This window comes from Saimiri boliviensis, chromosome 2, assembly GCF_048565385.1.
Source record: "Saimiri boliviensis isolate mSaiBol1 chromosome 2, mSaiBol1.pri, whole genome shotgun sequence".
In the NCBI taxonomy this organism is placed as follows: Eukaryota; Metazoa; Chordata; class Mammalia; order Primates; family Cebidae; genus Saimiri; species Saimiri boliviensis.
The window spans coordinates 66,850,626-66,876,618 of NC_133450.1; the positions used below are offsets into that span (position 1 = coordinate 66,850,626).

At 41.9% G+C, this 25,993-nt stretch overlaps 1 protein-coding gene across 9 annotated transcripts in view; it reads left to right on the top strand.

Annotated features, from left to right (window-relative positions):
• The first annotated feature begins 4,009 nt into the window (after positions 1-4,009).
• The window catches only part of HERC1 (HECT and RLD domain containing E3 ubiquitin protein ligase family member 1), a 234,792-nt gene continuing 212,808 nt past the window's right edge, over positions 4,010-25,993 (top strand). For 7 of the 9 annotated variants that reach the window (XM_074393494.1, XM_074393501.1, XM_074393498.1 and 4 more), the window contains exon 1: positions 4,010-4,158. The gene's annotated coding sequence lies outside the window, so the exon portion shown is untranslated. Of the gene's footprint in view, positions 4,159-18,659; positions 25,583-25,993 lie in introns of those variants that run through there. The other 2 variants (XM_074393495.1, XM_074393496.1) reach the window with 2 other exon arrangements.

Below are 25,993 nucleotides of genomic sequence, written 5' to 3' on the forward strand. Positions count from 1 at the left end.
CCTCCTGGGTTCAGGCAATTCTCCTGCCTCAGCCTCCTGAGTAGCTGGGATTACAGGCATGCGCCACCATGCCCAGCTAATTTTTTGTATTTTTTTTAATTTTTATTTTTTTTGAGACAGAGTTTCGCTCTTGTTACCCAGGCTGGAGTGCAATGGCGCGATCTCGGCTCACTGCAACCTCCGCCTCCTGGGTTCAGGCAATTCTCCTGCCTCAGCCTCCTGAGTAGCTGGGATTACAGGCATGCACCACCATGCCCAGCTAATTTTTTTGTATTTTTAGTAGAGACGGGGTTTCACCATGTTGACCAGGATGGTCTCGATCTCTTGACCTCGTGATCCACCCGCCTCGGCCTCCCAAAGTGCTGGGATTACAGGCATGAGCCACCGCGCCCGGCCAACAATTTTTTGTATTTTTAGTAGAGACGGGGTTTCACCATGTTGACCAGGATGGTCTCGATCTCTTGACCTCATGATCCACCCACCTCGGCCTCCCAAAGTGCTGGGATTACAGGCTTGAGCCACCGCACCCGGCCTCTTTTTTTTTTTTTTTTTAAGACAGAATCTCACTCTGTCACCCAGGCTGGGGTTCAGTGGTGTGATCTTGGCTGACTGCAACCTCCGCCTCGCGGGTTCAAGCAATTCTCACTGCCTCAGCCTCCTGAGTAGCTAGGATTATAGGCACCCATCACCATGCCTGGCTAATTTTTGGTATTTTTTTTTTTAGCAGAGATGGGGTTTCTCCATGTTGGCCAGTTGAACTCCTGACCTCAAGTAATCTGCCTGTCTCGCCTTCCCAAAGTTCTGGGATCACAGGCATGAGCCACCATGCCTGGCCCATTATAGACACTTTCTAAACCTCCTCCAAAAAGACTTTCAGCTCTTTTTCTCTCTCTCTTTTTTTGGGGCGGGGGAGACTTTCAGCTCTTTTTGCACTTCTTCTGGTTTGCTTGCTCCCTCCCACTGTACCCTTATCACTTGCACTCTCCTCACATCATATTATAATGATCTATTTTCTTCCCTCTCTTCCCATTGGACGATAAGCTCCTTGAGGGCAGGTATTTAAGCTTGTTCAATATTATCTTTAGTGCCTTGCACAATGCTAGGCTTATGATAGGCATTCCACAAAGATCTGTTAAATGAATAATCATACCTCGCATTTAAATAGTGCTACAAATATGGTTACAAAGTACTTTCCTATGTTATTTGACTCCCATGATACTCTCTGGCAGGAACTGGGTTTTATTATCATCCCTATTTACAGATGTGAGAGTAGGCTCAGAAAGACTGTGTAACGACAGGGCAACTAGGCTGCAATTTCTGGAGCTACCAGAACTCATGTCCATGGATTCTTGCTCTGGAGCTCTCTTCTGTTTTCAGAGTGATTTGTTTCTTGAGCCAAGTGCCAAGAGTAACACAAACTTACTCCCCAGAGTCCATTTACCTCTGTTGCTCTGCCTCCACACTTCACTGTTCTAATGGATTTCTTCACGTCCAATTTAGCACTAATTTTTACTTAGGACCTGCACATTTCCTATATGCATATGAAAGATGAAAAATATATATTCTACTGTTCATTCTCCAGTTCCTTTGCCTGGGACCTCCCAGCTGTATTGTGGGACTGTGGAATATAGGCATGAAGTGGGGGTGAGGTGTGTGAGGGGAGGAAGATGTGGCTGGCTGGTATGGCCAGAGTGTGCTGCTCAGAGGGCTATCAGAGCAAGGGCTTGCGATGTTGAGGCTTTGGTTATGGCTCTGAAATTCCTCTATCCACTCCTCCCATCTACAACCGAGATTTTTCTTTAGGGAAATCTGAATAAAATGAACTGGTGGGGTTGGGAGAATAATGCTGACCACGAGGTTCCAGCATATGTTGATTTGAGTATGAAACAGTGTTTTGGCCTAGTGCGGTGGCTCACGCCTGTCATCCCAGCACTTCGGGAGGCAGAGGCAGGCAGATCATTTGAGGTCAGGAGTTTGAGAGCAGCCTGGGAGACATGGCGAAACCCTGTCTCTACTAAAAATACAAAAAAATTAGCTGGGCCTGGAGGAGCACACCTATAATCCCAGCTACTCAGAAGGCTGAGGCAGGAGGATTGCTTGAACCCGGGAGACACAGGTGGCAGTGAGCCAAGATCACGCCAGTGTACTCCAGCCTCAGCAGAAAAGTCAGATTCTGTCTCAACGACAACAAAACAACAACAACAGCGTTTTGGTAAAGAGTGGTGTGCTCAAGGTGAGGGTGGCTAGTAGTTAGGGCACACTTGCTGACACTAACAATATTTGCTAACTGTATGCAGCTGAACACAAAAATTGTATTCAATTCTCTTTTACATGCAGCTCTGAGTGTGGAAGCTAAGGAGAGAGTAAAAGAGGGACTCTTGATTGGCCTTTAAAATAAGCTGTCCTTTTCTTGGAATGGGCAAAACTAGTACATTTTCCAAATTCAAGAAAAACAGAATGTCATATTTGTGAGTGCCATAGATGACTATATCAACAAATTAAAAGGATGACACAAAGCTTGTTGCTTTTGAGTGAGCTTCACACACAATACCTAGATCATAAAGCACTAGCAACAATGACATCACTCCTCATATAGCTACTCCCCTTACACCATTTACCAGAAAGACACATTTTACATAGAAACTTAAAAACTATACACAAAGACCCACCACTTAATGAGTACTTAATATGTGACGTACGTGAGCTTTACATGTATTTGACTCCTCAGAGGAACCTTGTGATAATAAGAACCGGTATTATAAATCGACACCTAAGGAACTGAGGTTCAGAGAGGTCAAGAAACTTGCCCAAGGTCGCAATCTGGGGTGAGTGGGATTCCAGAGTCCCCACGGTGCTTCTGACGGTGAAGCACATGGATGGCTCCTGGCTCTTGGACTAAACTGCCTCAGGTGACTCACAAACATGTATCTAACCATGGGCAAGCACTCCCTTGTCTGTCTATACCGTAATTTCTTACACTAGTGACACATTCATGGCTCCTATGTTATTTGTGTGCGTCTTCTATGCCTCCAGTTAGATTGCAAACTTCAGGAAGGCAGAGACCAGCTCTATTTTTTGTCCCCGTACCATTGGTCAGTTACATATAATTGGTGCTCCGTAGAATATCTGGAAGGAAAGATACCGTGAAGGCGACAGGATAAAGGCGGGAGTCCAGGAGTAAAACCAGTTTCAGAAGGAAGAAGATGGAGATGGGGTATTCACTGAACGGTTCAATGTCCGCTTGGACCTATGTTAGGCGCTGGGGATACGGTGAGGACTGAGCCAGTCCGTGTCCTGATAAAGGATGAGGTCATGATCAAGAATGTAAGTCACCCAAAGGACACTTTACTCAGGGTCCCCCAGCAGAAAAGAAAACCGAGGAGCCGGGCCCCGCGACGTCCGCAGGGTTCTGGCAGTCTCGTAACGCGCAAAGACACGCACGAGGTAGAAGTAGGTCAAGTGAAACGCTTTCGTGCGATTGAACTTGGCCGGCCGGAGGGCGGGAGGGCCCGGGCCCACTGCGACCGGAGATAAAGAGCGCGGGGCGCCGGGTGCAGGGCGGAGATAAAGGGGCGTGGCCCCGGCCCGGCTTTCACACGTGTTACCTCGCCTGGCGGCTCCCGGACGCCGGGCGCTGGGGTCTTCCCTGCCCACCACGAGGAAAACGGGGCGCACCGGCCGGTGCCCCACTCCTCACCGCCCTTTGTGAAACGCCCCCAATTGTGCTTCATCGGCGGAGTCCGGTCCCCTCGGGCGGTCGGGACTGTCCGGATTCCGCGAGGGCTGAAAGGTGAGGGCCGCGCGGTGGCAAAGTGTCCCCAGCACCTAGGTTGGCTCCCCTCGCGCCCAAATCCTCTTCCCCTTTTCGCTCGACCCCCCCGCCCGGCTCCGCCTCAGTCGCGTTCCTTTCAGCTCCACTTTGGCCTCCCGCGCTGGGCATGCGGGGCGGGGCGAGGGCTCCCGGCTGCGCGAGAGTTCCGTCCAAATGTCGCGAGATCCGCCTGCCGCCGCCGCTGCCGCCGCCTCTTACGTCTTTCCCTTTGACAAGTCGCTGCTGCTGCAGCAAAAATAAAGGACGTGGCCGCCGCAACCTCTGCCGAGCCGGGCTCGGGTCGCCGGAGCCGCGCCCCACCCCCGCCAGCTCCAGAGCCGCGTAAGGTAACGCATCCTCCCCTGTCCTCCTGATCCTGTGTGTGTGTGTGTGTGTGTGCGCGCGCTTTGCCGGTCGCTCAGGGCCGGCTAGGGCCGTTCCGGGACTGCCGCTGAGCGGGGCTGCTGAGGTCCCAGGTGGGCGGCAGGCGAGCTAGGGGAGCCTTCCCGGCGCGGCGCGGCCCCCGGCCCCCGAGGCCTCCCATCGCCCGGGCGCCTTCGAGCGGCGTAAAAGCTGAGGCGACCGCGGAGAGGGCGAGGGACCCGCCCCTCCAGCGGCTGAGCGCGTCTGTGCCTCGGCCCCCGCGGTGGTCGCGTCTCTGACCCTCTGTCTCATTCCTTTATCCGCTGACCAGCGCCCCTCCCCCGGCTGGGGCTCGGTCCGGGGGCGGCGGCCCGCTCCCTCTCTGGATCCGGGGAGAGCCGCGACCCCGGTGTCCCCAGGCGCCGGCCGCCTTTAGCGGGGTGGAGGCTGAGACGACGTGTCTCCCTCCTCTCCTCTGCCTTTGGATGGGGGCAGCTCATCATCTGCTAAACCTTTCTCCAAATCTCCCGCCCGGATAAAACAACAAATTATAAAGCCCTTGCCACCGGGAGGCGAGGCGAGGCGGGACGCATTGTTTAGGCTTCAGTATGAGACGAGGAGGATGACGGTGATGACAGGAGCTGCCCCGGGGAACATGGTGAAGTGTGTTCTGTGATGGGTGGCAGGTTACTGGGAGACACGAGGAGAGGACAGGAGCTTGTACCACCTCTCCCAGGAGGTTATGTAAAAGACATGCTATCTATGTTAGAGAGCTGTGAAACACAGGGACAGATTTGCCTTAGTTTAAGAAATGTGTATAATACCTAGAAAACAGGGATAATCAAGTGATAGGAATAACAAATCGGAATAAACTGACCCACTTTGTAACTCTTGTCTCCAGAGGTGGCATTTTTATGGTTAACATTTTGGTGTATTTCCTAATTTCCTAAGACACATTTTTTTTTTTTTTTTAAATCCTTGCATCGGACTTCCCCATTCTATATATGTTCCAGAAATGATTTCTTTGAATCGTTCTCTGGCCTGCTTGATGAAAACTGGCTACTTGTTCATTGTCACTGGCTTTACTCTGCCATAACTATCCTTTTCATTGAGCCCTTTTCCAAAATGATTGTTAGCTAAGTGGTTTGAAAAATCAAACGTTAAAACAGTGTCTGTGTGGATCTAGTACATACGTATTTATTATATTTTTACAATTCTGCTAGTGGTGGTTGCTCAAAATGGGGCAGTATTTGTGGAAGGCAAAGAAACTATGATTATTCATAGTGGGAAGAAACCTATTTACCTCAAGGTTTTATAAAATTGATTTCCACTGGATATTTTTAGACCAAAGTTGTTCTGTCACATTGTTAGTTTCATAGTGCCTGTTGTGATTAGTGTGGGATGAGTATGTACCTTTGATATGTTTCCATAGCCTGTATTTATGCAAGCAAATTTGAGTGTCCTAGGTGCTTGTCTTAGGCATCAACGTATGTATATATGTATACACACACACACACACACACACACACACACACGTATTCTGCACTTGTGCACATTTTTGTATTTGGAAGTGAGTTAAGATGTATTGCTATATTATTTGAGAAAAGATAGCATTAGGTAAGGGCAAAGAACAGTCATAATATTTCCCCCAAATCACATGACAAGATTGTGTGGCAGAATGAGATATCTAGGGAGGGTGGAAATCTGGAGCCTTTTGAAAATAGGATAGATTGTCATCTGGGGTTGTTATTGGAATGGATTAAATGGCCTATTAAGGCCTTTTGTAATTCTAAACTTTTATGAATTTTGCCTTCCCTAAGGTTCTTATCATTTTGCTTCTTAAATTTCCAGTCATGCCATTTGCATGTGACACATCCATTCATTTGCTGGTTATGTATTCCATTTCCAGGGCAGGCACCTTGATGGTGCATGGAAGAGAAAGCAAATGTAAATGCGTCACTTAATCTGTTTATTAATATAAACATCTTTTGAAAATCTCACTTAAAGGAATTTCAGAGGATGTGTTGTTGATTGGACTGGATTGGTTAGTGGAGGATGCAAATAATAAATAGTAATACAATTCCAACATCCCAAGCTTTTTTTTCCCCAAAGAGTCATACTAAATACTCCTTAATATTTGAAATAGAAAAAGAAAAAAAAGGGCTGGATATATTGAAGAGCTGATAAAATTCAGCTTTTCAGATCTTAAAATGATGATAATGATGACATTGTGGCTTGGAGAGTGAGGAGAAGTTTGTCTTAGGATAAAAGCAAGCTCGGGAAACAAAATTTGAGTTTTATAGTTGGATAACTATGTAATAACAAGTAACAAACTTACTATAATCAGTTGAAGATACTTTTAAAAGTGGTAAATAAAACTTTGGGCCAGTCTCAGTGGCTCATGCCTGTAATCCCAGCACTTTGGGAGGCCAAGGTGGGAGGATGGCTTGAGCCCAGCACTTCAAGATCAGCCTGGGCTGGTGAAACCCTGTCTCTATGATAAATACAAAAATTCGCTGGGTATGGTGGTGCTTGCCTGCAGTTCCTGCTGTTAGGAAGGCTGAGGTGGGAGGATCAATAGAGCCTGGGAGGTAGAGGTGGCAGTGAGCTGTGATTGCGTCACTGTACTCCAGCCTGGGAGAAAGAGTGAGACTCTTATCTCAAAACAACAACAACAAAGCCCCACACAAATTTGGCTTAACATACACATGAAATACATTGTTATGGGCACGTATTACAGATTATCATGATGTTGAAAACATAACAGTTTAGTCAAGTCATTTAAAAAGAAGTTTGCAAAGCCAGTTAAGTCACATCTATTGGCATTTTCTTTAACTACAAAAAGTACAAAAAGACATAAAATCGTTATTTACTTCCTAGATGTCAGATCCGATTTTTATGATATTAGTTTGTTCTGATGTCACTTACTGGGCTCTCTAAATTAATAGGACTATTAAAATTCAGATGAGATCCTTGAGCAAGAAGATAGGACAATTGTATCAGGTGACTGGTTGATGGATTTTATTTATTTTTAATGGTTTATTTAGAAATAATGTTAGGCTTACAGAAAAGTTGCAGAGATAGTACAGAGTTCTTACATACCCTTCACCGAGCACCTCCTAATGTTAACAACTTACATAATCATAGTATAATGATCAAAACCAGGAAGTTAACATTGGTACAATTCTATTAACTAGAGTGCAGATTTTCCTTGAATGTAACTGGTTTTTCCCTTAATGCCTTTTCTTCTGTTCTAGGATCTAATCTAGGTTCCTACGTTGCATTCAGTTGTTGTGTCTTCCTAGTCTCCTCCAGTCTCTGACAGTTCCTCAGGTTTTGTTTTTCATGACCTTGACATTTTTGATGAGTACTGTTATTTTGTAGAACGTCTTTCATTTTGGGTTTGTCTGATGTTTTTTCTCATGATTTGATTGAGGTTAAGCATGTTTTGCAAGAAAACTACAGAAGCGATGTGTCCTTCTCAATGCATCATACTAGGAGATACATGGTGTTGACATGTGTTTTTGCTAGTGATATTTTAACTTTGAACCCTTAGCTATATTCTTCATGGTAAAGTTACTATTCCTCCCTTTATTGTTCATACATATCTTGGGGGAGATACTTTGAGACTGGATATATAATTTCTCCTTAAACTTTCTCCCATTGATTTTAACATCCATTGGTAGATCTTGTCTGCAACAGTTATTACTGTGGTGTTTGGCTAATCATGATTTTGTATTTCCCTCATTCCTTCTGCACTTATTAATTGGAATTCTTCTGTCAGGGAGAGATGTCTCCTTTCCCTCATTTATTTATTCAACTCTTTGTTTATATCTGTGTGTTCTTATGGATTTCTATTTTCTTCTATGGGTTATAATCCAATATTAGTATTATTTATTTTGTTGTTCAGATTGTTCCATGTTTGGCCATTGGAAGCTCTTTCAGGTTGGCCTTTACCCTTTTTCAAGTACTTCCTTATATTCTTGGGCCACAGGCTGTTCCATGCTCATCTTATTTTTCCCTGCACCAGTCTTGGAGTTGATTACTTCTCCAAGGAGCTCTGGTTCCTTTTATTGGAGAATAGTATTTAAAAATCAAAATCTGTATACTCAGTATGAGGAAGGAGACCCTTAATCACCTTTGGCCTTCTACATTGCATCTCAAAAGGAGAAGTTAGAAGTTAGCCAGAGGAGGGACCGGTTGTCTCTGCCAGCCCGATTAAGGATAAGACCCCTACTGCTAACCAAAATCCCATCTATAGATCACTGATAGGGTATGGAGTAATCTTTCCGAAGGCATTGTTTTTGCTTAAACAGGATCAAACCCCCACCTAATTTATGTACCCCATGCCTACTCCATGGATCAAGACCCCTTCACATGTAATTTCTGGACTTGTAAGCCCAAGACCCTTTCACATAGAGTTGTAAGCCTAAGACCCTTTCACATAGAGTTGTAAGCCTAAGACCCTTTCACATAGAGTTGTAAGCCCAAGACCCTTTCACATGTAATTTCTAGAGTTGTAAGCCTTTAAAAGGGCAGGGACTTTCTTCGTTGAGCCTGGCTGTTTGGCAACTATGCCGCTGCTGCTACCGGCCAAATAAATCACCCCTTCCTTCCCAGTTTGGTGTTCAAGACGTTTGTCTTGCGGCTTTTCCTGCTTTAAGTATATTTATTGGAGTGTTATTGCTTCTAGGACTTCAGTTGACAGAACTAGGGAATATATCAGTATGTTATATATATTTACACATATATGCAAACCTATGTTTGCACATACACAAACGTACTGGTATTTCTTTCCTTTTTGAGACAGGGCCTCGCTCTGTCACCCAGGCTGGAGTGCTGTGGCAAGATCGCAGCTTACTGCAGCCTTGAACTCCTGGGCTTAAGCCACCCTCTCACCTCAGCTTCCCAAGTAGCTAGGACTACAGATATGCGCCCACCATGCCCCACTATTTTTTATTTATTTTTTTTATTTTTAGTAGATCAGAGGTTCTGCTATTTTGCCCAGGCTGGTCTTGAACTCCTGAGCTCAAGTGATCCTCCCACCTTGGCTTCTCAGACTGTTGGGTTTCCACACATGAGCCACCGTACCCTGCCTAGATTTCTATATATATTTAAAACCATGGGTTCATATTGATACCTATTCTAATCCAGTACCACAAAGTTCATTCTAACCTTCTCCCTTTCCTTATTTGTAACTTCTGTCTCTGTTGGAAACCTGGCTTTCATAATATAGAGTATACTGACTTATTTGTTGACTTCTGGAATCCACATTAGGTAGTTACAGATTGCTGCCCTGTACCCTAATGAAAACGTATTTAGTAACTAGAGTGTTGGGTACCAGCCCCAACCCTGTTCGTGGGTGGCCTTAGTCCTGGTGGTGACAAGGGATTGAGAAAAGGAAATAAATGCATGAGTAGAATTTTACTGCATGGGTCTAGCATTGGTCCTGAGTTCTGGTTTCCACAGGTTTTTATTAGGTGCATACACTTGTTAATTGACGGGTGAAGGAGGGTGATCTGTTGGGCAAGGCCTTGAGACTATTGTGGGCAAGATGGGGGGGATGGGGAGGTGGGGAGCGGGGGAGGTGTGGTCTGCAGCAATTCTTAAGCAAACCTAGAACACTGAATTCTACCACTGGTCGCTATCAAGGTGCATTTGCATCAGAAGCATAGCGGAGAAGAGCCCACCAGATCTGACCACACCCAACGCTTCAAGGGCCTTTCATCTCCGGAGCATTGCGGACACAGAACAATCAAAATCACTCCATATTTTGAAAACATAGACGTTCCAATTATCTCTGCCCTGCAAGGCTTTTCCTTGCAAGCTCCCATCTGCAAAGACCCTCCTGGATCTTGTTAGCCGAGGTCGCCTCCCTTCTCACAGATCTTGCACAAGTCTTCTTCCTGAGACCCTCATGCCACCTCCATGTTGAGAAGGCATTCTTGGGACCAAAGCAGTATTTCCTGCTCTGCAACCACCCTCCGTGTTCCACGGTTTTACAGTGCTCTCAGATGGTCTTCACCTTAGGCCTCCTGTTGCCACTTGATTTCTATTTTACTGCACCAATATTTGACATAGCTTAGTTCAGGGTATAAACTTCAGTGTACAATAAGCAAAACAAGCTTATAGTTATTTAACTAGAAATAACATAGATCTGCTTCTGGCCATCTTGACCCACATTAGAGTATTTGTATATATAGTTATTTTGGTCTTTGGCCTTATAGTATCTAGTCAAAATAGTTTTCTAAAGTTACTAGGTTAGATATTTTCTTTCCCACTCCCTTTAGTTCATCTTATTCATCCCTAATGCATTAGGTTCCTTTGTTACTGTTGCTATTCCATTTTGGGTTCCCTGTAACCCTGGTTGGTTTTAATTGTTATTATTTTTTGGCATATGAAACATTACAGTTACTAAACACTGCTACTAAACACTACTACATAAAAAGGTGTATTGAAAGTGTCACTCTCTCCTTGTTTTTACTATCTCCTTTCCATCCCTCATCTTTGTTTCTACCTCTTGCCCATGCCCTGTGGGGACACAGTCTCTTTAGTTTCTGGTTTGTCCCTCCCTTTATTTCTGTTACACTAATGAAAATATATGTGAGGCCGGGCGCGGTGGCTCAAGCCTGTAATCCCAGCACTTTGGGAGGCCGAGGCGGGTGGATCACGAGGTCAAGAGATCGAGACCATCCTGGTCAACATGGTGAAACCCTGTCTCTACTAATAAGACAAAAAATTAGCTGGGCATGGTGGCACGTGCCTGTAATCCCAGCTACTCAGGAGGCTGAGGCAGGAGAATTGCCTGAACCCAGGAGGCGGAGGTTGCGGTGAGCCGAGATCGTGCCATTGCACTCCAGCCTGGGTAACAAGAGCGAAACTCCGTCTCAAAAAAAAAAAAAAAAAAAAAAAAAAAAAAGAAAATATATGTGGACTTTTTTTATATTCCTTTTCTTCTCATACAGCTACTTGTTGTCGTACAATTCCTTATTGTCATACAGTTCACATACCATACAACTCATTCTTTTAAAGTGTACAGTTCAGTGGTTTCTAGTATATTCACAAGGTGGTGCAACCGTTGCAACTATCTAATTCCAGAACACTTTCGTCACCCCCAGAAGAAACTCGGTATCCATTAGAGGTCACTTCCCATGTCCCCTTTCCAATCTACTTTTCTGCATGCATTTGCCTGTTCTGGATGTTTTGTGTTAATGGAATCATGTAATATGTGGCATTTTGTGCTTGGCTTCTTTCACTTAGCATAATTTTGTCAAGGTTGATCAATGTTGTAGCATGTATCAGTACTTCCTTCCTTTTGATAACTGAATGTTACTGCATTGTATGAATATACTATATTTTGTTCATCCATGCATCAGTTGAAGGACATTTGGTTTTCTACTTACTAGCTGTTATGAATAATGCTGTTCTGCACATTCATGTACAATTTTTTTTTTTGTGAACATATGTTTTCAATTCTAATGGGTACCTAGGGGTGGAATTGCTGTGTCATATGATTACTCTATGTTTAACTTTTAGAGAAACTTCCAGATTATTTTCCTGTTCCCTTTTTAATGTGAAGAGTATATTATACACTTTTGCACTTTACCTTTTTCACTCAATTGTATACCCTGGAAGTGACTGCAAATCACTTCATTCTTTTGAAGAGATATTCCTATCATATTCTTTGTTGTTGTTGTTGTTTTTTGACATAGTCTTAGTCTGTTGCCCAGTCTGGAGTACAGTGGTACAATCATGGCTCACTGCAGACTTAATCCCCCTGGGCTTAAGGGATCCTGCCTCAGCCACATGAGTACCTGGGATTACAGGTGTGCACCACCACACCTGGCTAATTTGTTGATTTTTTTGTAGAGATGGGGTTTTGTCATGTTGCCCAGGCTGATCTCAAATTCCTGGGCTCAAGTGATCCTCCCACACTGGCCTTCCAAAGTCTTGGGATTATAGGAGTGAGCCACTGCACTCAGCCTATTCTTTTTTTACAGCTGTGACTTGACTGTATAAATGTATCTTAACCTCTTCAATTAGTCATCTATGTATGGGCATTTAGGTTGTTTCTTATGTAAATAACCTTGTGCATAATATTTTGGTATTGCTAGAACTGTATCTTCAAGGTAGATTTCTTTTTTTTTTTAGAGATGGGGTTTCACCTGGTTGGTCGGGGTGGTTTCAAACTCCTGACCTCAGGTGATCAACGCACCTCGGCCTCCCAAAGTGCTGCGATTACAGGCATGAGCCACCATGCCTGGCCTTTCAAGGTAGATTTCTTTTTTTTTTTTTTTTTTTGAGACGGACTTTCACTCTTGTTACCCAGGCTGGAGTGCAATGGCGCGATCTCGGCTCACCGCAACCTCTGCCTCCTGGGTTCAGGCAATTCTCCTGTCTCAGCCTCCCGAGTAGCTGGGATTACAGGCATGCGCCACCATGCCCAGCTACTTTTTTGTATTTTTAGTAGAGACGGGGTTTTACCTTGTTGACCAGGATGGTCTTGATCTCTTGACCTCGTGATCCACCCGCCTCAGCCTCCCAAAATGCTGGGATTACAGGCTTGAGCCACCGCGCCCGGCCCTCAAGGTAGATTTCTTTAAGTGTGATTGCTGGTTCCAAAGTTAAGTGCACTTGTGGTTTTGTTAGATATTCCCAAATTCCCAAATTTTCCTCCACAAATGTATTAATTTGCATTCCCACCAGTAATGTATGAAAGCACCAACAGAATATGTTGTCATTCTTTTAATGTATATATATTTTTGCCAGAGATAAGTGATTAAAAAAACAGTAGTCATTCTGATGACCCCTTGTGGATGGGCGCTTAATGCTTGCAGATGGTGGGTTCTTATAGCTTGAAAATGAAATACATTGTCCACTAATATTGCATTCATACATGTAACTTGTTATGTGCAGGTAAAGTCCATTAGTTCTGGCCTAGTCAGGATTGCTCACTTTAACATTTTGCATTTAATGGAAGTGCTACATTGATGTATGGTACCTGTGCTCTAAAATACGTGTGGATTTTAACAAAGGATAAGTGAAATGTAAGAATATTTCTTCCTCTAGAATATGTGATACAGTAGTTATTAGTTCACATTGTACATAGTTGTTTTGAATAGTATATACAGTGCATATTGATAGCCATAGTATGGTAGTTCTTTGGACCAGTAATGGCAGTATGTTGGAACCTGTCATAGTTACATAAGGAAGAAGGGCAGTTGTAACGAAAATTAAACTATGAGTTGAAAGTTCTGCGTTAGGGCAATCCTGTTATATTTTACTGGTGCCAGAAAATTAAGACAACACGAAGAAATCTCTATCTTATAGAGTAACAAGTACTGCCCAGCAAGACTGGAAATTTAGGGTCATTCCCAGAGAGTGCACTGTTCCAGGTACTTGGAACACATTAATTGACAAACAGAGATTCTGGCACTTGATGAGCTTATATTCCAGTGGTTTCTTTTTAAATAATTATTTGGCCGGGTATGGTGGCTTATACCTGTAATCTCAGCACTTTGGGAGGCCAAGGTGGGTAGATCACCTGCAGTCAAGAGTTCGAAACTAGCCTGGCCAACATGGTGAAACCCCATCTCTACTAAAAATACAAAGATTAACTGGGCATGGTGGTGGTTGCCTGTAATTTCAGTTAGTTGAGAGACTGAGACAGGAGAATCACTTGAACTCAGGAGGCGGAGGTTGTAGTGAACTGAGATCATGCCACTGTACTCTGGCCTGGGTGACAGAGCAAGACTCTGTCTCAAAAAAAATTATTTTTCTTTCTTTCTTTTTTTTTTTCTAGTGGTTTTCTAATGAATTGATGTTCCCAGGAAAATAGATGCTGACTGCTGATTGTGAATGGAACCAGTAAAGGTCTGGTATAGTCTTTTTTTTTTTCGAGACGGAGTTTTGCTCTTGTTACCCAGGCTGGAGTGCAATGGCGCGATCTCGGCTCACCGCAACCTCCGCCTCCTGGGTTCAGGCAATTCTCCTGCCTCAGCCTCCTGAGTAGCTGGGATTACAGGCACGCGCCACCATGCCCAGCTAATTTTTTGTATTTTTAGTAGAGATGGGGTTTCACCATGTTGACCAGGATGGTCTCGATCTCTTGACCTCGTGATCCACCCGCCTCGGCCTCCCAAAGTGCTGGGATTACAGGCTTGAGCCACCGGGTATAGTCTTAAAGTACAATCACTTCTGCTGCTATAAAAACTTCAAATAATACTTCATTTTACTGATTACAAAATAAGCCCACAAGAAGACACAGGATGGTAACATATTATTTACCAATCTCTTCTCTCTAATTTTATTTATTTATTTCAGGCTTATTTATTATATAAATTTAATGCGTACACATGATGTTTTGATATACATAGTGAAATGATTGCTATATGTAATAATTTAACATACCCATCATCTCACATAGCTACTTTTTTTGTGTGTGCTAGGATAATTTAAAATCTACTTTTAGAAAATTTCTGGTATATGATACACTAATATTAATTATAATACTCAGGGTATACTTTATTTTTTGAGACAGAGTCTTGCTCTGTCACCCAGACTGGGGTGCAGTGGCACCATCTCCGCTCATTGTAATCTCCACCTTGGGTTCAAGCAATTCTTTTGCCTCAGCCACCTGAGTAGCTGAGATTATAGGTGTGCACTGCCACACCTGGCTAATTTTTTGTATTTTTAATAGAGATGGGGTTTCATTGAGTTGTCCAGGCTGCTCTCGCACTCCAGGCCTCAAGTGATCTGCCTGCCTTGGCCTCCCAAAGTGCTGGGATTGATTATAGGCATTAGTCACCACACCCAGCCCTCATGCTATACTTTAGGGGTCTAGGTTTATTCATCCTACATATCTGCAACTTTGTTCCGTTGACCTACATCTCCCCTACTCTCCCAACCACTAGTTTCTAGTCTCTGTTTCTATGTATTTAACTTTTTAAAAAAATATTCCACATATACAAAAAAGATTATTTAGTTTCTCTTTTTTGTTCCTATGTCTGGCTTTTTTCACTAAACACATTGTCTTCCAGGTTCATTCGTTTTATTGTAAATGGCAGGATCTCCTTTTTAAAAGCAGAATAATATTCCAAAGTGTGTTTGTATCACAATTTCTTTATTAAACCATCCAATGACAGATATGTAGATTGGCTCCACATCTCAGCTAGTGTGAATAATGCTATAGCGAACATGGGTGTGCGGACCTCTTTCTGAGATGCTGCTTTTATTTCTTTTGGGTTAAAACCCAGAAGAGAGATTGCTGGATCATATGGTTGTTTTCTTTTTACGTTTTTGAGAAACCTACATACTGTTTTCCATAATGGCTCTTCCAATTTACATTTCCACCAACGGTGTTCAAGTACTCCCTTTTCTCCACTCCCTCATCATCACTTATCTCTTGTCTCTTTGGTAATCTCCATTCTTTCAGGTGTGAGGTGATACCTCATTGTGGTTGTGTTTTGTGTTTCCCTGATGATTAGTGATGTTGAGCACATTTTAATATATCCGTTGGCCATTTTTACGTCCTATTTGAAGAAATGTCGTCTATCCAGGTCCTTTGACCATTTTAAAATCAGGTTATTTATTTTTGTTTTTTTGCTATTGAGTTGTGTGAGTTCCTTATATATTTTGGATATTAACCCTTTATCAGATACATAGTTTGCAAATATTTTCTCCAAATCCATTGGCTGCGTTTTCATTTTGTTAATTGTTCTTTTACTGTGCAGGAATGTCTCTCATTTTAAATGATTCCTAATAGTAGTAATGGAATAATATTAGTATAGTTTCTTTTTTTCTTTCGACTGGGGTTTCATAGGAAAATAAAACCCAAATTCCCAAAGACATTCAGACACTTGTTATATGTAAAGAATTAACTTCTCTCCAGTGTATCTAGGATGGCACTAGTTATGTACCATCCTTGTGAGAATTGAGAAAGTATTTGCTCTGATTATTGTCTGTGTCCTGAGGTTCAGATAACAAACCCCAGTTGAGAAAGGTCATGGGGATTGTCAGCAGTTAGATCTGTTCTTTTTATCCCCCTCTTCTTTCTACCAGTTAGCAGAATGATGTTAGGCAAGTCTTAATCTCTTAGCCTCAGTTTTCTGATCTGTAGAATGGGAATAATTAGACTGAGCCTGGTGGCTCACACCTGTGATCATAGCACTTTGGGAGGCCGAGGTGGACGGTTCACCTGAGATCAGAAGTTCGAGATCAGACTGGCCAACATGGTGAAACCCTGTCTCTACTAAAAATGCAAAAATTAGCTGGGCGTGGTGGCAGGCGCCTGTTATCCCAGCTTCTCCAGAGGCTGAGGCAGGAGAATGGCTTCAAACCAGGAGGCAGAGGTTGCAGTGAGCCCAGATAGTGCCATTGCACTCCAGCCTGGGGGACAAAAGCGAGACTTTGTCTCAGAAAAAAGAAAGAAAGAAAAAAAAGGAATAATTATAGCTGCTATGTAGGATGTGATGATGAAATAAAAAAAATCTTCCACATCTATGTTTATTTAGTTCTATGTCTTTAAATACTATCTATATGCTGATTGACTCACATTTATGTCTTCAGCCTAGACCTCCTCCCCAAGATTGTCATAGTTAATCTGCTTGTTCTCGTGTATAAGTGGGAGCTAATTGATGAGAAAACATGGACACATGAAGGGGAACAACAGACACTGGGGCCTTTTGGAGAGTGTTGAATGCGAGGAGGGAGAGGATCAGGAAAAATAACTAATGGGTACTAAGCTTAATATCTGGGTGATGAAATCTGTACAACAAAGCCCCATAACATGAGTTTACCTATATAACAAAACATCTAATAGACATCTCAAACTAAATTTGTTCAGCACAGAAGGTGTGATTTCTATTCTCATTATTTCCTCTGAATCTTCTCTTAGTATTAATAAATGGCAGGACTATTCAACTAGTTGCTCAGGCCAGAATCTAAGTGATCTATGATTTTTCTTTTTCTTTATATCATATAACTAGTGTATTAGCAAATCATCTTGGCTCTCTTTTCTGAATACATTTCTTTTTTTTTTTTTTTTTTTTTTTTTGAGACGGAGTTTTGCTCTTGTTACCCAGGCTGGAGTGCAATGGCGCGATCTCGGCTCACCGCAACCTCCACCTCCTGGGTTCAGGCAATTCTCCTGTCTCAGCTTCCTGAGTAGCTGGGATTACAGGCACGTGCCACCATGTCCAGCTAATTTTTTGTATTTTTAGTAGAGACGGGGTTTCACCATGTTGACCAGGTTGGTCTCGATCTCTCGACCTTGTGATCCACCCGCCTCGGCCTCCCAAAGTGCTGGGATTACAGGCTTGAGCCACCGCGCCCGGCTCTTCTGAATACATTTCTAATCTGATCATATTTTGTCATGTCTGCCTTATGCTGGTTTAAACCACAACCCTATCCTGTGTGAGTCTCTTATGTGGTTTCCTTGTTTTCTCACTTAACCTCTTATAGGCTGTTTTCTACTTCATAACTAGAATGACCTTTTCATATGTTAATTACTCCTTTATTTAATATCTCAGATGACTTCTAAATTAAATTAGAATTATTTTAAAATAATTTTTTTTTGGAGATGGAGTCTTGCTCTGCTGCGCAGGCTGGAGTGCAGTGGCATGATCTTGGCTCACTGCAACCTCCGTCTTCCAGGTTTAAGTGATTCTCCTGCCTCAACCTTCTGAGTAGCTGGGATTACAGGCATGTGCCACCAGACCTGGCTGATTTTTGTATTTTTAGTAGAGACAGGGTTTCACCATATTGGTCAGGCTAGTCTCGAACTTCTGGCCTCAAGTGATCTGCCTACCTTGGCCTCCCAGAGTTCTGGATTATAGGTGTGAGCCACTGCCCGGCTATTTTAGAGTAATTTAAATATTTTAACATTTTAAAATAATTTAAAATATGGTTATTTTAAATTTAAAGCCAATTCCTGGTCGTGGCCTGCAAGGTCCTACATGATGTAGTCCCTGCCACCGTCTCCTTATTTATTCTGCTTGGGCTACATTGAACTTTCTGTATTCCTTGACCGGGCCAGACACACTTCCAGGGTTTAAAACTTATTTGTCTCTGCCCTCAAGTTTTTGCACTGCTGGCTAACTCACATAATTCAGGCTTCTGCTTAAAGAGAGTGCCTCAGACCTCACCCCTGTTGAGAGATTTTCAGTTAATACAGTATAGAAAATAGTGGCCACTCCCTACATCCCCTGTCTCTCTTGTTTTTTTTTTTGGGTGGGGGGGCACTTATGCTTCCTGATACTGAATTACTTGCCTATCTGGTTATTGTTTGTCTTCCTTACTAGAATGTAAACTCCATGAAAGCAGGAACCTTGGATATATTGTTTATTCCACTGCCTAGAAAAGTCCCCAGCGTGTAGTAAACTAGGAGTACAACTCCAGGAAGTTGTCTGTGGAGTAAAACTGTCTCTAAATAAGATTAACTGATTTTTTTTTTTTTTTTTTTTTTTTTTTTAAAGACAAGATCTCACTGTGTCTCCCAGGCTGGAGTGCAGTGGTGGGATCACGGCTCATTGGAGCCTTGACCTCCCAAGACTCAGGTGATCCTTCCACCTCAGCCTCCCAGGTAGCTTTGACTACAGGTGTGTACCACCACACCCGGCTAATTTTTTTAGGGATGGGGATCTCACTCTGTTGCCTAGGCTGGTCTCAAACTCCTGGGCTCAAGTGACCCTCAGACCTCAGCTTCCCAAAGTGCTGGGATTATAGGCACGAGCTACCCAGCCTGGCCAGATCAAGTAATTCATAAGCTGAAGGAGAACTATTGTGTCAGTTAAACAATGGTGTGAATTCTTTGCCTTGAGTACTTACATGCGAAATGTTAGGATTTAGAATTTATAACATTATCTAGAGCACATAATTGTTGATAGAGTGTGTTAAGTAGCATGTAAAAAAACTTGAATTTTTAGCTCTTGTTCTTGTTGCAAGTGTTTAAGCTATTTGGTTGTCCCCTAACGGTAGTAATTGTGTGTGTGTGTGTGTTTGTGGGGCAGGACACGGAATTTCACTCTTGTTGCCCAGGCTGGAGTGCATGGCTCGATCTCAGCTCGCCGCAACCTCTGCCTCCCGCATTCAAGCAATTCTCCTGCCTCAGCCTCCTGAATAGCTGGGATTATAGGCATGTGCCACCACGCCTGGCTAATTTTGTATTTTTAGAAGAGATAGGGTTTTTCCATGTTGGTCAGGCTGGTCTTGAACTCCTGACGTCAGGTGATCCTCCTGCCTTGGCCTCCCAAAGTGCTGGAATTACAGGCATGAGCCACCTCACCTGGCAGTAATGTTAATTTAGCAGTGGTATTTCCTCTTGTTTCTGGTAAGTTTTTTTTCCTCACTCTAAGCTCCTGATTTAAGGTCACTGTTAAGATGAGTGTGGTGGCATGCTTACAGTCATAGCTGCTTGGGAGGCCAAGGCGGGAGGATTGCTTGAGCACGGGAGTTCAATACTAGCCTAGGCAACATAGCAAGACCTTTTCTCAAAAGCAAAAAAAGGATGTCTCTGTTGCTTTTGATTTTTTTTGAGATACATTGTTTTTTTTTTTTTTTTTTTTAAAGTAGCATTTATGGAAAGCTTTTTAAAGTTTTGCTGTATTTTAAGAGCTTAGTCACTATACCATAAAACTCTTTGGTTATGGGCGCTTTTATGCGATATAATTCAAGTAAGCAGCCTTGCTAACTGGTAGTATTGGAAATAAGTAGATAACCTAATTTAGAACTAGGAAGATTATACTTCAAAGCATGATGGGCCATTATCTTTTTTATAAGGTATTATTGAACTTTCTTACATAACCAAATATTCAGTCATGTATATTGAAATTTAGTAATATGATCATAGTATCTGCTTTCTCAAAATTTGCTTATTCTTTTGGAAAGAACGAGGGATGGAGAATGATGGAAAGATTTGTGTAATTTAATGATGGTGGTGAGGTGGAGGACTAGACAGATACACATAGAAAGGAATAACACTAGCAATACTTACTGAGCATTTACTGTGCAGTCACTGTTGTAAGTAGTTTCATGTATTATTTTTTATTTTTAAATTGGCGGTTAAAATTGTATGTGTTTTTTGTGTGCTACATGAAGTTTTGAAGTATGTATACATTGGGGAATGACTAAATTAGCTAATTTACATATACATTACCTCACTTAGTCATCATTTTTGTGGTGAGAACACTTATCCACTCTCTTAGTGTTTTTCCATGTATTATTTAACCCATGTTTAAACTTACGAGGTAAAACCTTGTTTGCAGATGATAACTTTGAAGCACAGAGAGATTAAGTAACTTGCCTAAGATCATAGAGCTAGGAGGTGATGCAAACTGAATGAGAATTTAGAAATGAAAAAGTGCTGGTGGAGACTGTGGGGGGTAGAGCATAGAAATGGCCAGCCTCTATGACATAGTTTGGGTTGGCTGATCTAAAACCCCATCCAAGTAGTGTCATGTGGGCAGGATCATGACACTACTTGGGGTGTTCAGGGATCATGGTGACAATGAGACAGAACTTTAGAGACTACCTATTGCTTTGATTTCTTTCTTTCTTTCTTTCTTTTTTTTTTTTTTTTTGAGATGCAGTATTGCTCTGTTGCCAGGCTGGAGTGCAGTGGCGCAATCTCAGCTAACTGCAACCTCTACCTCCTGTGTTCAAGCGATTCTTCCGCCTCAGCCTCTGGAGTAGCTGGGACCACAGGCATGTGCCACCACTCCCGGCTAATTTTTGTTTTTGGTAGAGATGGGGTTTCACCATGTTGGCCGGGATGGTCTCGATCTCTTAACCTCATGATCTGCCCGCCTCGGCCTCCCAAAGTGCTGGCATTACAGGCTCGGGCCACTGCGCCCAGCCTGCTTTGATTTCTTAAAGCATGTTTCTAGTTCTGTTCTGCCAAGAAGAGGAATAGATGATAGAAGAGAACAGTAATTGGTGTAAGGACTGGACTTTGCTATTAAAAAGTGAATATTAGTGAATCTTTATGACTTGAAATATAAAATTTTTCTTGGTAGACCTTGAAACCCAGTGATATTAAGGAGTAACCTTAAGCAAACTGTCTAAATTGCAAATAGAGAATAACAACTTGCATTTATTTATAGTTTTTTAGTTTATAAAATAATTTTGTAAACATTTTCTTTCTTTTTTTTTTTTTTTTTGACGGAGTTTCGCTCTTGTTACCCAGGCTGGAGTGCAATGGCGCGATCTCGGCTCACTGCAACCTCCGCCTCCTGGGTTCAGGCAATTCTCCTGCCTCAGCCTCCTGAGAGGCTGGGATTACAGGCACGTGCCACCATGCCCAGCTAATTTTTTGTATTTTGAGTAGAGACGGGGTTTCACCACGTTGACCAGGATGGTCTCGATCTCTCAACCTCGTGATCCACCCGCCTCGGCCTCCCAAAGTGCTGGGATTACAGGCTTGAGCCACCGCGCCCGGCCTTAGTCTGGTAACTTCTAAAAAGGCAGATGTGTGGCAGTAGTGAAATGATAAAAGTTTAGCATGTCCCATTTCTCTTGTTCTTTTGAGAATAGTTTGAAATGCTTTGGTTAATGTAAATTGTGAGATATTAAGGATTTCTCAAAACTCTCAAAGGTATGTCACATACAGGAATAAAATCCAATATGAATCACAGAATCACTTAGCTTTAAAGTAATTGATTAGGGACAAAATGTGACTTTGTTTTGCAAAAATCTAAGACATTGCTGAATATTTTATATCTTTATATTTGTATTTAAGATGTCTTTCAGTTCTTTCTGTTATTTTTTCCCAGTGCTGTCTTGTACTGCCTTCTTAACACCTCCCTCTTCCTTTTCGTCTGCCATCTGTCGGTTTGGCTCCTTATTTCAGAGTAGGTAGGCAGAAAGGGTTTTTGTACACAGGATTAAACTAGTCCTGTTTGGGAGCTCAGTGAGCTGGAGTGCTTATGCACTAACTCTGCTGACGATAAATTCCGGAAGTACCAAAGGCCCATAGGACTAGAAAGACAGCAATGACTCTGCAATATTGTCTGCAGTTTTTTTTTTCTGTGACTGTTGCTTTATTTAATAAAAAACTTAAATAATACTTAAACACATTTTTTTTTTTTCCACAGAGGGGTATAAATTGGTTAGATACTGTTAACAGACTTGTAAATAAGAGTAATTACATCGGAGAGTTTAGCATGTTGACTGATTGTGATGTTCAGGTCAAATGATTCCTTATGGTACTCTAAATATAATTTGATTTTAGTAAATTAACATTCACTTGTACCTGACTCTGGATTAATCTGTTATGGAAATAGGTAGATACTATGATAATTCAATTCCCATATAGCATTTTTTCTTATCTTTTTATTATAGAATATTTTAAATATATATTAATATAAAAGTAGAGGGGATAGTATAAAGAGCTCTCATGTACCCAGTATTGAACTTCAAGAATTATCAACTTATAGGTAGTCTTGTTTCATCTATATTTCTTTCTGGCACCCCTCATGCCCAATCCCTGGATTGTTGTTGTTGTTATTATTATTATTATTGTTTGAGGCAGAGTCTTGCCCTGTCACCCAGACTGGAGTGTAGTGGCATGATCTCAGCTGACTGCAACCTCTGCCTCCTGGGTTCAAGCGACACTTGTGGCCCAACCTCTCAAATAGCTGGAATTACAGGTGTGTACTGCCATGCCTGACTAATTTTTGTATTTTTAGTATAGAGATAGGGTTTTGCCATGTTGGCCAGGTTGGTCTTGAACTCCTTGCCTCAGGTGATCCACCCAAAGTGTTTGGATTACAGGCATGAGCCACCACACTGACCTCTGGATTGTTTTAAATCAAGTCCTTGACATATGTAATATTTACGTTTCTGATATTTCAATACTGATTTTTAAAAGATAGAGTCTCTCTCTTTTTGTCTCTCTCTCTTTTTTTCTTTTGAGACCAAGTATCACTCTGTCGTCCACGCTGGAGTGCAGTGGTGTAATGTTGGCTCATTGCAACCTCTGCCTCCTGTGTTCAAGCTATTCTCCTGCCTCAGCCTCCTGTAGCTAGGATTACAGGTTCGTGCCACCACGCCCAGCTAATCTTTGGTATTTTAATAGAGATGGGGTTTCACCATGTTGGTCAGGCTGGTCTTGAACTCCTGACCTTATGATCCACCTTCCTTGGCCTCCCAAAGTGCTAGCATTACAGGTGTGAGCCACAGTACCCAGCCTCTCTCTTTTTATAGCATAACCATAATATTATCATACCAAAAAGTGTATAGCAAGTTCTTAATATCAAATATGAATCAGGCTTCATATTTCTATGATTTATAAATAGATATAGACCTATGGTTTATTTGCTTGAAGTGAAATCCAAATAAGATTCATACTTTGCAGTAGTTTGATGTGTTTATTAATCATTTTAAATCTTTAGACTCTCTTCATCTCTTTTTTTTTCTTAATTTTTAAATTAAAGAAACCAGGTTGTTTGCCCTGATAAGTTTCCCTTAGTTTCATTTTGCTGATTCTATCTCTGTAATGTCACTTAACATGTTCTTGTGTTTCCTTAACTTCCTGTAAATTGATAGGTTGGTTTTTATGTTGTTTTTTTTTTTTCTCAGTACTTTATAGGAGTGATTTGTGTTTTCATCAGGAGATAAGTAAGGTCTTACATCTCTTTGTGATGTTAGTGGCTATTGAGGGTAATTGCTTAGACTTCCTAATTCATCAGGGATTGCAAAATAGTGAAACTTTGTTGTTCCTTCCTCATTCATGTGTTAGATGGCATTTTCTTTTTTTAGTATTTCTTCAACACTAAGTTGTATGTTTGGGACACTATATTTATGCAGCACTGGTACTGGGATGATTGGCAAGGTTCTGAATTCCTTTAAGGGAATGTTGAATAAATAAACTTTATTCAAAGGATGTTGGTAAATAAGTAGGTTAAATCCCATCATGAAAATAAATAGCTCGTGACTTAGAGTGTGGAGCTGGTCACTGATGTTTGTTCTTTTTAAGAGGACAATGTTGATATTCAGAAATTTCAAAAGTAATTTGTGCAGGGCAGTAGTTATTAGTTTATTGAGCCAGATTTCTCAGCATGAACTTGAGAACAGACCTTTTGTGTGAATCAGATTAATAAAATACTGAGTTTACATAAGACAGCGTATTTTGTATTAAAGGTTGTCAGAACTGGAGCAGCAGTATTTCCCAATGTGGCTCCTTGACAAAAGGGCTCTGGAGTCGAATAAACTTGAAAACAATGTGTACTTCATTTTCTCTTAGAATTTCAAGTACATATTAACATGTAAAAGACTTACAGTAAAGAAGCTTGTTTAACATTAACTCAGTATTTTCCAAATTTATTTGATCTCTGAATCTTTTTCCCCCCTTACAACATCTTGAGGAACTAGTGATCTAAGGAACAAATTTTGGGAAATGCTAGGTGATATGGTTTGGCTGTGTCCCCATCTAAATCTCATCTTGAATTGTAGTTCTCATAATCCCTATGTGTGGTGGGATGGACCCTGTGGGAGGTAAATGAATCATGGGAATGGTTACCCTCATGCTGTTCTCCTGATAGTGAGTTCTCATGAGATCTGAGGGTTTTAAAAGGGGCTTTTCCCACCTTGGCTTGTCATTTCTCCTTCTTGCCGTCATGTGAAGAAGAATGTGTTTGCTAACTCCTTCTACCATGATTGTAAGTTTTCTGAGGTCTCCCCAGCCCTGTGAAACTGTGAGGCAATTAAACTTCTTTCCTTTTTAAATTACCCAGTCTTGGGTATTTCTTCATAGCAGCATGAGAACGGATTAATAGGTTAGAGGATTTGAACAGATTTAAAAAAAAAAAAAAAAAGGCAACCGTGAAGAGCGTGTTTGTGTTCATTACAGTGATGTGGAGAAGGTTTTGATAGGGAAATAATAAGACATTTTTCAGTGAGAAGACAGCAAGAGGCAAATTTTTGTTCATTGTTTCATCTTAGCCTGTAAGCATTACACTTTTAGAGAAGCAAGGTTAGAAAAGGACTTAATCAGTCACTATGTAACATTTACTACATCCAGGCACTGTTTTCAGTACTTTACACAACCTTTTACAATAGGCATACTCTTATTATACCCATTTTACAGATGAGGAAACTGAGGCACAGAGAGATTAAGTAAATTGCTCAATTACATTGCAGAGCTAGTGACATAGTAAAGCCAGGATCTAAACCTAGGTAGCCTGGCTCCAGGTTTCATGTGCGTAGCGACTACTCTACACTGCAAGATATGGAAGGTGGAGAGCATGAAATATAATTAGATTAAGAGGGGACTTCAAGTCTGTTTGGAAGGAACAGATGTATTTTCTTTAACTTTCAGACAATCAGAGCCATAAGAGAAGAATGTGGAGAGTTGGCTATGTCCTAGTGAAGATAGAAAGCATGAAGACCTGGGAACCATTATCTATAAAAAAGGTATACCTCTATGGAAGGTAGATTAGATGCAAGTAGATACTGAGTTAAGAGGATATTGTTAATACAGAATTTCAGATTTAGAAATGCATTGGAACTCATTTAAGACCTCACTCATTTTATACATGGGATCTGAGGTTATACAGTTTCATTCATGAAATTGTAATAATTATAGCTCACATTAGTACATTGCATTAAAGTACTTTCACATGAATTCTTACTTGATCCTCTTAACAACTTTGAAAAGTAAACAGGTAGGTTTCATATTTTCCACAGCAGAGCTGGTTCTTGGATTTAAATTTTCTGCATCTTAAAAGCTAATGTTGGCTGTGTGTACCAGCTCACGCCTGTAATCCCAGCACTATGGGAGGCTAAGGTGGACAGATAACTAGAAGCCAGGAGTTCAAGACCAGC